We start from the raw sequence: 11,384 nt of genomic DNA, 5'->3' as shown, positions 1-11,384 counted from the left end.
CGCGCGTAAGTGGCAGCGAGCAACAATTCCCCCACCCCCCTCCGGGAAAAATAAAGCCCACCCGCTACCAGCACTCAAGCGTGAGCAAAGCAATAGCAAAGACACGGACTTGCAGTTACCCCGAAGACTATATTGTTCACCCGACAATTCGACATGCTGCAGGATCTCTTTCTCTCCTAATAAGCGAGGGAGAGGCGACTCAATTTTCCAAAGAGCGAGGAGACATAACAAACAATTCGCTGATTTGCGATGCTAAAAGTCCGTCACGTCAGAGGAACAAATCAGTGAGGTGAAGGAATGAATGTAAGAACACATCTGATTTATTAAATAAAAGTGAAAACTGTTTCCCAGTGCACCCTGCTGCGGGCCCGGGGTTAAATTTGCAATGGGACGCAAAGATTGCGTTACTGTTTGTTTTAGCACATAACCTTTAGTTCCTGCGCAGGATCGGAGCAAAACTTGGCAGTGGGGATCGAAATTGATATCTCATTGTCTAACTTACTTACACAAAATTTGGGAATTTGAATCCTGGCCATGGAGGCATCGAACGACATATCACTCAGAACCTGGTCATTTATCAACCATTTCCATCGCTTCTGTCTATTCCAAACCCATTTTCTAGCCCATGGACAGTAGCCTTCTATGTCTTGGCCTTCCAGTTCTCTCACTAAACGGTTTCATACATCTTCACCATCCTTCTCAGGCTGTACAGTTCAGGTTCCGAAAGTTGGATGAAAACAACTTTTACTCTACCGATGATAGATCCCCGAAACGTAAACATGATCTTCCCAATTGTAGACTGTTCCGAAATGGCGGTAAATTTCTTGCTATCGACCTGTGTTCTGCTTCTCATGACCTTGAATGCATCTGCCAGGTCTGTATTTTGCAGCGACTATTCCAAGGATGACACGCTCAGTCTCTGATACCCTTTCTCATCATGCATCGCCCCGACCCCGAACAATATCCTGTTGAACGTCACCGATGGAGAAGCTTGCTCGGACCGGATGTCTCCGTTGATGTCAAGGAAAAGAAAGAGATCAAACAGATACCTGCCCAAGCTATGACATTTAGATGGTTCTGTAGAGTGAATCTACAACATCAGGTGACGGGGACAGAAAAGTAGAAAATATTAGAAGTAAAAATCTTCCAGGGTATCAGCGACAAGGTGAGATACTAAACCACTGCAAAATAATTAATCGACCTGCGTTCAGTGTAGCAGCGAGCAACCACTGACAGCTCCTGCAAACTGGATTCGATCCGGATCACTGTTGCAGGTTCTCACTGCCCGGAGAGGTACGTCCTGGCGAACCGCTAGGGTTCCGTTCTTCTCCCAACTCCCGAAGCTTAGCAGGTTGGTCGATAATTGGACACGGAAAAAAATAATTATCCTCTGGTGAGTTGAACGGAGGTTTTCTCCGGTGGTTCTACAACGAGAAGTTAAACCTGACCAACACATCTTCGGCAACATCACAGTTGTTCCCCCAAACCGTGAGACGGATCAACACCTCCACCCATTAATCCACAACATCACCCTCGAACACATCTGCATACAAATAGCACAGCGTCACTTTATGTGCATACAATCCGTCTATGTACAGTATATAACAGTTACATGTAATTGTGTTTCATAGGATTGTTTTTATTTGTTGTGTTTGCATTCCGTTCTCCTTTACACTCGTGTACTGAAGAATGACAATAAAAACACATGATTCTATGATCCCGAAAATTTGGATACATTTCTACAAAGTAACACCCGCGCTTTCTATTCGTTCTAACACCACTTTTGCTGCCACACTCTCGCTTGTCGTTGCCGTTGTTTGCATCCATGTGTAACTTATTCGGGTATTAAATAGTACATTCATGATCGGGAGATATTGAAAGTGGCCGTGGCCGTGGTCAGTTCTTTAGTTTGTTAATGAATCGCAACCGTGACGTCACGGGGTATTTAACTGCGCTGATGAACTGTTCTCTGAACTTCGTCTGAGTCACCCCATAAATAAATGTGTTTGTGCAACAGCTTAAATTCAAAAGCATGTACCCGACCTGCTTAAAGATATATTCGGAATTGGTGTTAACATTGGGATCTGTTTGAAAAACGTGATATCTTAAGAACTTTACAACAGTGGGTGACCACAGTAGAATGAAGCTGCCGGATATGGAGAAGAGTAAGATCACCGACCTCCTCCTGCTCTCCATCTCCGGGTCACTCCGATTGTCTCCCTTGCTCTGACCCCTTAATGCCTTGCGCACTCGACTGGCCAATAAGATGTGCCTGACTGTCAGAAAGTTGAGAAGCAGGATTAAAGCAAAGGGGATCAACGGAGTTAAACTCTTGTCCAACCTATCAAAAGCCACCCATCCTTGCTCGGTGTAATAGTCTGCCCTTAATTTGCAAAACCAAAAAACGTTATTAATCTGAGTCCCTGGCTTATGTATAAAATAGAAAGGAACGTTTTTTAAACAGATCAGAACGCAGATAGTCATCAGAACCAAAGCCGCAGTTTTCCCGGTGCAGTACTTTGTTTTCAGCTTCTGGCAACAGATGGCGACAAACCGATCGAAGGTGAAGGAGACGGTGAGCCAGACGGAACAGTCTCTGGATGCACACTGCAGTACAAAGATAATGCTACACACTGGGTAGATATCCAAAAAGGTTCCTGGGAAATAAAAACTGATCCGCCTCAGTGTGACTGCGGTAGTAACAGCCATTATGTCCGCCGTTGCCATGGCCACCAGGTAGTGCGTGGTGCAGGTGGAGAGTCCGCACTTTCCCTGGGAAAGGATCCCAATCGCAACTAGATTCACTGCAGAAAGAGAAGAGAAATAAAATCGAGAAAACTCAGTGCAATAATCTTCTGAGCGAGGAGTATAGGTTAGGAAGTTTAAAAAATAATGCTGTCCTTCAGTCTCCCTTCCAAACACTCAAAGCACAGACTGAAGTTACAAGAGGGAAATAGGTTACTCTACTCAGGGCTGCATGGGACTGCTGGGAAAGTTGGAGAGCTCGATTCCATTCATACAATCGGGTAATAGAAACCCACAAAACACGGGCTTTTCAAACTCACCTCAGTTATGCAAATGCCGATGACTATCCACACAAATCTCCTAGTCCTGAATTCGGCTGGATCCCCTCAGCCCCATTCCTATGGAAATTACGATCCAACTGTTTTATAAGCACTGAAAGTTTACCCATCTGCAGCTGTTCCTCCGGAAGCCTCACCCAGATAGCGGCTATTGAACCGTATCGAGACTCAAAAGGAACAGGCGGACTGGACGTGGTGAGGATGTTACCAGTTTTCGGATGGTCTGGATCCGGGGGCGCGACCTCAGAACACAAGGATGCTCGCTTAGTAATGAGATGAAAAAGGAATTTTAGGTGTGATGCAAATTTAAACGGTTGTCTTTATAAGCCAGGGCACCGAGCATACATTTACATGTTACATCTGCAGATGTCATTGATAAGACAGCATGTCCACATTTCAGCAGGTAAGGGAGTAACAGTCGGAGAAGGAAGGGCAAGAAGCAGATGCTAGAGAGAACCCCAGTGGCTCTACCCCTTAACAGTAAGTACTCCTGTTTGAGTACTGTTGGGGGAGACGGCCTACCTGGCAGATGCCACGGTAGTCGCGCCTCTGGCACAGAGTCTGGACCTGTGGCTCAGAAGGGTAGGGAAATGGCTACGATTCTGTAGAATTCATTTCCACAGACGGTTGTGGAGGTTAAAGCACTGAGTATATTTCAAGCGGAGGTTGATATTATCTTGATTATTAAGAGCGTCAAATGATTGTGTGAGAACGGCAGGGAATGGAATTGGGAGGAAGAGTTAGTCAGCTATAATGGAATGGCTGCTCAAGAACGAATGATCTACTTTTGCTCACGTGTCATATGGTATTATGGTCATATGGTCTTGCTATTGTTTGTAAGAAGTATCGCATTTTATATCGATATCCTTAAAATATCTGCCCTCTTACCTTAAACCTGTGTCTCATAGTTCAGAAGTCGGCTGCATCGGGTCAAAATCACGATTCTGTCTTTGCACCTTCTCTATGATATTGATAATGTTATAAAACTCGATGCGCAATAGAAAGAGGAACAATACAGTACCGGAACAGATCCTTCGACCCAAGGAAATAAAAATAATTAGCCAACCGTGCTCCGATGTGAAGAAAACTAGCTGATTCAATTCCTATACCCATCGCTCGCTGTTGAGAGACGGGTCTTTGCAAAACCCTTCTGCAGTCTCTCTATCGCTACCATGTTCGCCCAGTTGTGTAACCACCAGATCTGAGCAGATATTTTGACATGCTGTCTAATCAATGACATCTGCAGCTGTAACATGAGGTAATAACTTTATGCTCAGTGCCTTGGCTCATAAAGCTAACCGAATGAAATTACATCACACCTATCATGTTAAGTCGCCATTTTCAGCGACCATGGAGGCGATATAATTAAATCATTTCATATATTGATTGATGTCTATCTTTCATTCTACAGTGTGAATGCTAATGAAAAATGTAATTCCGTATGTTCATCAGAATTTCTTCACTCACTGTCACGCCATTGAATTGAATGCACACGTCATTGCAGTGGTGGGACCGGAATCAGGAGTTATCTCAGAACATTAACAATCCATGACATACACAACAATGTTTCATAAAACATAATGTTAACGTCATAGACAAGAACAAGCATTGGTAAAAGTCACTGGAACAGTTGAATTAACTTGACACAATAAAGACCAATCGCACTTTTTATCATGAGCCCCCGATCACTCTCAGTAACTCCAGAACAATCGATTCTGCGGATTTGAAACAGAAGAGGGTAAGCACTTTTGCTGTTTTTCACCAGTTTAGTAAGCTTATTTAACAAAATAAACGGCAGAAGAAAAAGGAAATAACATCAGCCAAAAACAAATTAAAAAGGAATCACTTGGATCATTCGCATAGCGCAACTATTTTAAAACGTCTGTTTGTACCTACAATATAGTGGCCAAAAAATCTACAACACCGATTTGATCTGCAACTTACATTATTTATTATCTGCCATAAACCGGGCTACTTGGCAACTTCTTCGCACGATGTCTCAACGTGGTTGCACAATTTGATTTTTTACTAAGAACTTTAAACGCTCGGAAAGACAACCATGGAACCAATACCTAAGTCACTCTCTTGGTTCAACCAAAACCATTGATTTGCAAGGAAACATTTTCAACTATAAATCAGACCGGGAGATAAACTCGAGTGTAATGTTACAAAAATAACAAAATAATATTATAGTTGCTTACCAGGGACACCAATAACTGCAATTATGATGTAATATATTTTCCTGATTCCGTTGAACGTTTCCAGCATTTTCTGTCTGAAGGATCCGTTCCGTTGATTTACAAGCAACCACATTGAGCTGTTTGTTAGAGCTGTCTTTAGTATATAATCCTCCACATCTCCACAGGGACAGTAAGATTACAACATCATTCAGTTTCACAATTGTCTGAACTAAATAACACGTCATGAAGTTCGAAACAGTTTGGATGTATCTGGCATCAAAATAACGATGAGTACCGAGAAGTCTTTATAAGTTAATCAACTAAAAGCGTAGTTACTTTCAATCAAAGATGAGGCTTTTCATTAAAACAGACTTGTGTTAATCAACAGATCCACATTATTTCACTGTCGGCCTTTGCTCAGTTGCGGCCGGTAATCAATTCTATTTGATACAGTCACCTGTCATTGCATCGATACTGAATGTTGAGATTAACCCTTATAACGGAGAGATTTCAAATTTAAAACGTAATTTGATCTCAAACATGAAAAGCCTATATGGTGCATCATTTGCCATATTACTGGATATCGGTTATATTGAGATTATACGGTTATCAATGTTCCAGCAGAAATCTGGTAACAAATACCAATAATTTCCTGCAGTATCAAACCTTCGATATAAACTGCAAATAAAATTGATCTAGAAGCGGCACAATAATACAAAAGACCAATTTTGTCCAAGAATGCGAATTTCAAAGTAGTTTACATAGTTAAAAATTGGGAAAAAATCAATTAATACGGTGCCGTACATAAAAGGAATTATTCTAAAAGATGGTGACGTAGATATTTAAATCGTTACTGCTGCTGAATCAATACATTATTTGAAAATAACACTACAACCGAGAACATGAGAATCCACAAGTGTACAGCTATCGATCCAATATAAGTATTTAATCATTATACCTAATCAAATCAATGCATTCCTCCAACTCTCATCCCTATGTTCATAACGACACCTCTTGTAAACGGGAAAATAAAAGATAATGAAGTTGGAAATGTCCTACAAATTTATTCAAACTAACTTTCCTCAACAACATTTCCTTTAAATTTTACAGATGTATGGACCGACGATTTGTCTGAGCAGGCAATTTTGTCACGTCCTTCCAGCAGCATGGCAGCAAAGTCTACGCTCGCGGGAGCATTTCAGTGAATAAGCGGCTGCCCACCCGGTCACCTGAGAGGGACCAGAGAACCTAACTGTGATTACGATCTGACTCATCAATCTTAGATGACGATTATAGCGCGATCAAACAGAAGGTCAAGAAGTCACTCTGCACTATCCAGGTCCTTAAGCTGCTCACTCTGTACCGTCCATGGTCCTGAAGATGCTCTGTCTGCACTATCCATTTTACTGAAGCTGCTCACTCTGTACTGTCCGTGGTCCTGAAGCTGCACACTCTGCACTTTCCATTGTCCTGATTCTACTCACTCCGCACTATCCCTGGCCCTGAAGCTGCTCACTCTGCACTGTCTATTGTCCTGAATCTGCGCACTCTGTACCGTCCATGTTCCTGAATCTGCACACTCTGCACTATCCTACCTCCCCAAATCTAGAGTCGGCTGCTTTGACAAATATCCCACTGCAGAGCGCTGTCACTCATTATCATGCGAAGTAAGATATTTCACGGACGAAATAGTGACTGTGTTTTTTGCGAAAAATCTGCTTTAAAGAAACTTCCCTTCTATTTTACACGCGAGCCTGAAGCAGTGGTCCTTCATCTGCTCTAGGGATAAACTCTGGCGTGTATTTTGGCGTGTTTTCTGGTGTTTATATACGTCTTTGCTGCAACGAACCTGCTTCCACACTGAAAAGTCGAACTTTGAATTCTTGTTAACCCACAACAACTCCTTCTGCTCTGCACGATCTTTTCAGCGTTATCTGAGAATAATTATAACACTGCACGTGGATGCAGACTGTCATGTCGGATTGAGATTGGTCAAGGTAAGCGTTTATCTAAAATGGGTATTAGTTTCCCTTCGATTTTATATTCATATGGTAGCCCAATCCAGTCTGTTGGTAGACAAATAGTTACTCAAATCTAATTAATCCTTGCCATTTGCATATCAAAATTCAGCAATTTCAGATAAGTTTTCAGTTGTCGATCCATGAATCTAAAGATTGACGTGTCATTGTCCTAAAACTACATTTTACAACTATTTCAGCAACACTGCCCGTCAGTCATTTTGCAGGAATTCTGCGTGCATCATATCTTAGTTCTCGTTCTTTAAAACGATAATGGTTTAATTCGAGGCGCGCATTAGGAACATGGCAGGAAAGTGGAATATCCGGGGATCCCACTCCACCTCCGTTCACATGGGGAATTTTGGAACTCTACACACAAACACCACCAGAGATCAGAATTCAACAGGGGTCTCAGGCTGAATGATAGGGGCTGTCTTATAATGCAGTTATGTTTCCCACTTTGATATAGAATATGCTACGAATAGATTTTATTCAAGATGAGTCTCCAAATTTGCTTCAGATAGCATGTTTGTAACCGAACGCTGTATAAACCACAGATTTTAAAGCCGATGGGTCTTCTAGTGCTCGACGATTTCAGGATCATCATTGCTGACTTATACGACACAGAGTGACTCGGCTGTTTAGATACAGAATTGGCTTTACGACTGAAGACCGAGTATAGTGGTCGTTAGATCTTATTCAGTCTCGATCTTTAACTCACAGTGTTCCGCAGGGACCTGGGCTGATCCATCTATAAATACTCTGTGTGACGTGGACGAAAATTTGGCAGAGTGTGTTTCTGTCTTTGATGAAGATGCAAAGTTTTTTTTTCTTCACGGATAGCGTAGTGCTTTGTCAAATAATTTAAGGTATTCTATACATACAAGATGTAACAAGGACAAAGGGTTAACTACTGAGAGGTTATGACCTCTCATGGATAAAAAGGGGAACATTTGCTTGGATTAGGTTTATGTGAGGAAGGTTCTTAATGAGTACTTTTCATCTGTATTTAGGAAGGGGAAGAACGTGCAGGATAGCGAGATCAGTACTCAGCATATCGATATGCCGGCGCATTTCAAGGTAAAGGAGCTGAAAGTGTTGGATCTCTTAAAGAACATTACAGTGGCTGTTAGCCCGGTGCCCGACAGGATATGCCCAAGGTTACGGAGAGAGACAAGAGAAAATATTTGCTGGGTTCTTCATCGATAACTACCAGTCCTCTCTCGCCACAGGCGATGTCCCAGAGGACTGGCTAGTATCTATTGTTCTTCCATTAGTCAAGAAGGGAACCGTGGTTAAACCTGGAAATATAGACCAGCGAGTCTCACGTCAATGATTGGAAAGTTACTAGAGAAAATTCCTTGGGGTTAGGATTCATAAGCAAGTGATCCAATTAAAGAGAGCCAGCATGGTTTTGTGCGGTACAAGTCGTATCTTATCAATTTAATCGCGTTTCTCACGAGGTGATAAGCGTGATTGATGAAGATAGAGCTGTCGATGCTGTCCACATGGATCTAGTGAGGAGTTTGACAATGGGAGGCTCATCCAGAGGATTGAGATGAACGGGATCTCATGGGGATTAGCCACTGGGATCCGGAACGAGCTTCCCAGAGAAGACAGAGTACTTATCCACGCTAGAGGTCTGTGATTAGCGGTGTTTTGCAGGGATTTGTACTGGCACCTCTGCTGTCTGTGATGTATATAAATGACATTGTTGAAAATGTAGATAGGTGAGTTTGTAAATTTGTGGATCACATGAAGATTGCCGCTGTGGACAGAGAGACGACTGGCAAAGAATGCAACAGGGTATCGGTCAGTTAGAGATATGAGAGGAAAGATGGAGTTTAATTCAGTCAGAGGTGAAGTGCTGCACCTTGGCAGGTCAAGTGGTAGATTGTCCTACACTGCCAAATGGATGATTCTAATCAGAGTTGATGAGCAGAGGAGACATGGGATCCAAGCCACTAAAATTCGTCTCAGGTAGCGGCGAAGTCTGCAGCCTCCCAATAGCCTCCCGTAATACCCACCAGTGGCAGTTATATCCGCTGCGATGAGGCGCTTTGAGAGGTTGGTCATGAAGCACATCAATTCCAACTGAGGAGTTGCTTCCTTCCGATCCAATCTGCATGACGTCACACGGGGTCAACAGCAGATCCCATTTCATTGGCTCTTCACTCAGCGCTGGAACATCCGGACAGGAAGTTACTGACGACCGGATGCTCTTCATAGACTCCAGCTCAGCATTGAACACCGTCACCCCCTCAGAACCTGTCACCCAGTACATGACCTGAGCTTTAGCATCTCCCGGGAAACTGGATGCTCGATTTCCTCATCGGCAGAGCCCGGTCAGTTCGGATTGTCAGTAATATCTCCTCCACATTCACCGCCAGTAGACATGACAAATGATCAGCGACCACGGGGGACACGTTCACATCAGATCACAAAACTACTCGATACTGCAAGGGTGAAAAGACCCTGATGGGAATTGTATACAGACCCCAAACAGTAGTAAGGATATGGTCTACAAATTACAGCGGGAGATAGAAAATGCATGCCGAAAGGGCAATATTCCCGACAGCTCACAAAATTACTCCATACTCTTCCTCTTCTAAATACACTTCCTCTTCTGAACAGCGATTCGTTGTAGTGTGTGATATTCCTTTTCAGGATGTACTTTGAGACGACTAAATGATTCGGGGATTTAGGGATCACCTTGAGGATACGGTGAAGATGAGAGCGGAGACTGCCATCGCTGCGGGGGGCCGCGTTGCTTCCTGATGGCGGGACACGAACACGTGGTCGGCTCCATCACTCCGTGTAGATCAAACCGTCGAGCGAAATTAAAACCGTCGAGGATGAGAGCTGAAACCGAACAGGTGATCAGCGCCGTCTGTCTGTGTCGGACCGGTCTCCATCTCTTGTCGCTGCTGCCGGCGGGCGGGAGGTGCGGGACTCTCCGGTCTCAATCCGTCAGGTTCGTCAGCGGCCATCGGGCTCCTGGACGGGATTCACTGACCAGTGTTGGCCGAATCCATGGTGGTGACGGATCGGCCAGATCTAAAATTGTTTATTATTTCCCACTAATGCCGACAATAAAATGAATCTCAATGTAGCATTTGGTAACACATGCGCACTCGGATACAAATTTTCTTTTATCTTTGGATTTTGACGTTACTCTTTATAATTTCTCTCTCTTTGATATATCCAGAGAAACCGCATGTGTTGTTGTATACATTTCCAATATGCACTGTTTCATTAGAATATCAGTGCTTTAGACGGACCTTTCCGGAATTCTGGCGTCTCCATGATATTCAGGCTTACCGCTGGCCAGATTACTTTTTGTTTTTTACATTTCATTAACACACTGAGGTGAAGGGATAGTTAGAAACACAGAAACATAGAAAACCTTCGGCCTACAAAGCTGTGCAGAGCATGTCCTTTCCTTAGAAATTACCTAGGGTTACACATAGTATTTCCATTTTTCTAAGTTCCATGTAGCCATCCAGGAGTCACTTAAAATACCCGATCGTATCCGTCTCCACCACTGCCGCCGGCAGCCCATTCTCTACGTAAAATAACTTACCCCTGACATCTCCTCTGTACCTACTTCCAAGCACCTTAAAACTGTGCCCTCCCGTGCTGGCCATTCCAGCCCTGGGAAAAAGCCTCTGACTATCCACATGATCAATGCCTCTCATCATCTTATACACCTCTATCATGTCACCTCTCATACTCCGTCGCTCCAAGGAGAAAAGGCCGAGTTTACTCAAACTATTCTCACAAGACATGCTCCCCAATCCAGGCAACATTCTCGTAAATCTCTTCTGCACCCTTTCTTTGGTTTCCACATCCTTCCTGTAGTGAGGCGACCAGAACTGATCACAGAACTCCAGGTGGGTTCTGACCAGGTTCCGACACAACCTCAACATTACTTCTCCGCTCATAATCCAACGACTGAAGAAGGCCAAAGTACCGGACACCTTCTTAACCACAGAGACAACCTGCGCAGCAGCTTTGACTGTCTTATAAAACCGGACCCCAAGATCCCTCCGATCCTCCACACTCCTAAGAGTCTTACCATTCATACTATATTCTGCCATCAC

The sequence above is a fragment of the Hemitrygon akajei genome, unplaced genomic scaffold (assembly GCF_048418815.1).
Source record: "Hemitrygon akajei unplaced genomic scaffold, sHemAka1.3 Scf000142, whole genome shotgun sequence".
Classification (NCBI taxonomy): Eukaryota; Metazoa; Chordata; class Chondrichthyes; order Myliobatiformes; family Dasyatidae; genus Hemitrygon; species Hemitrygon akajei.
Note: the sequence above shows the minus strand (reverse complement) of the source record.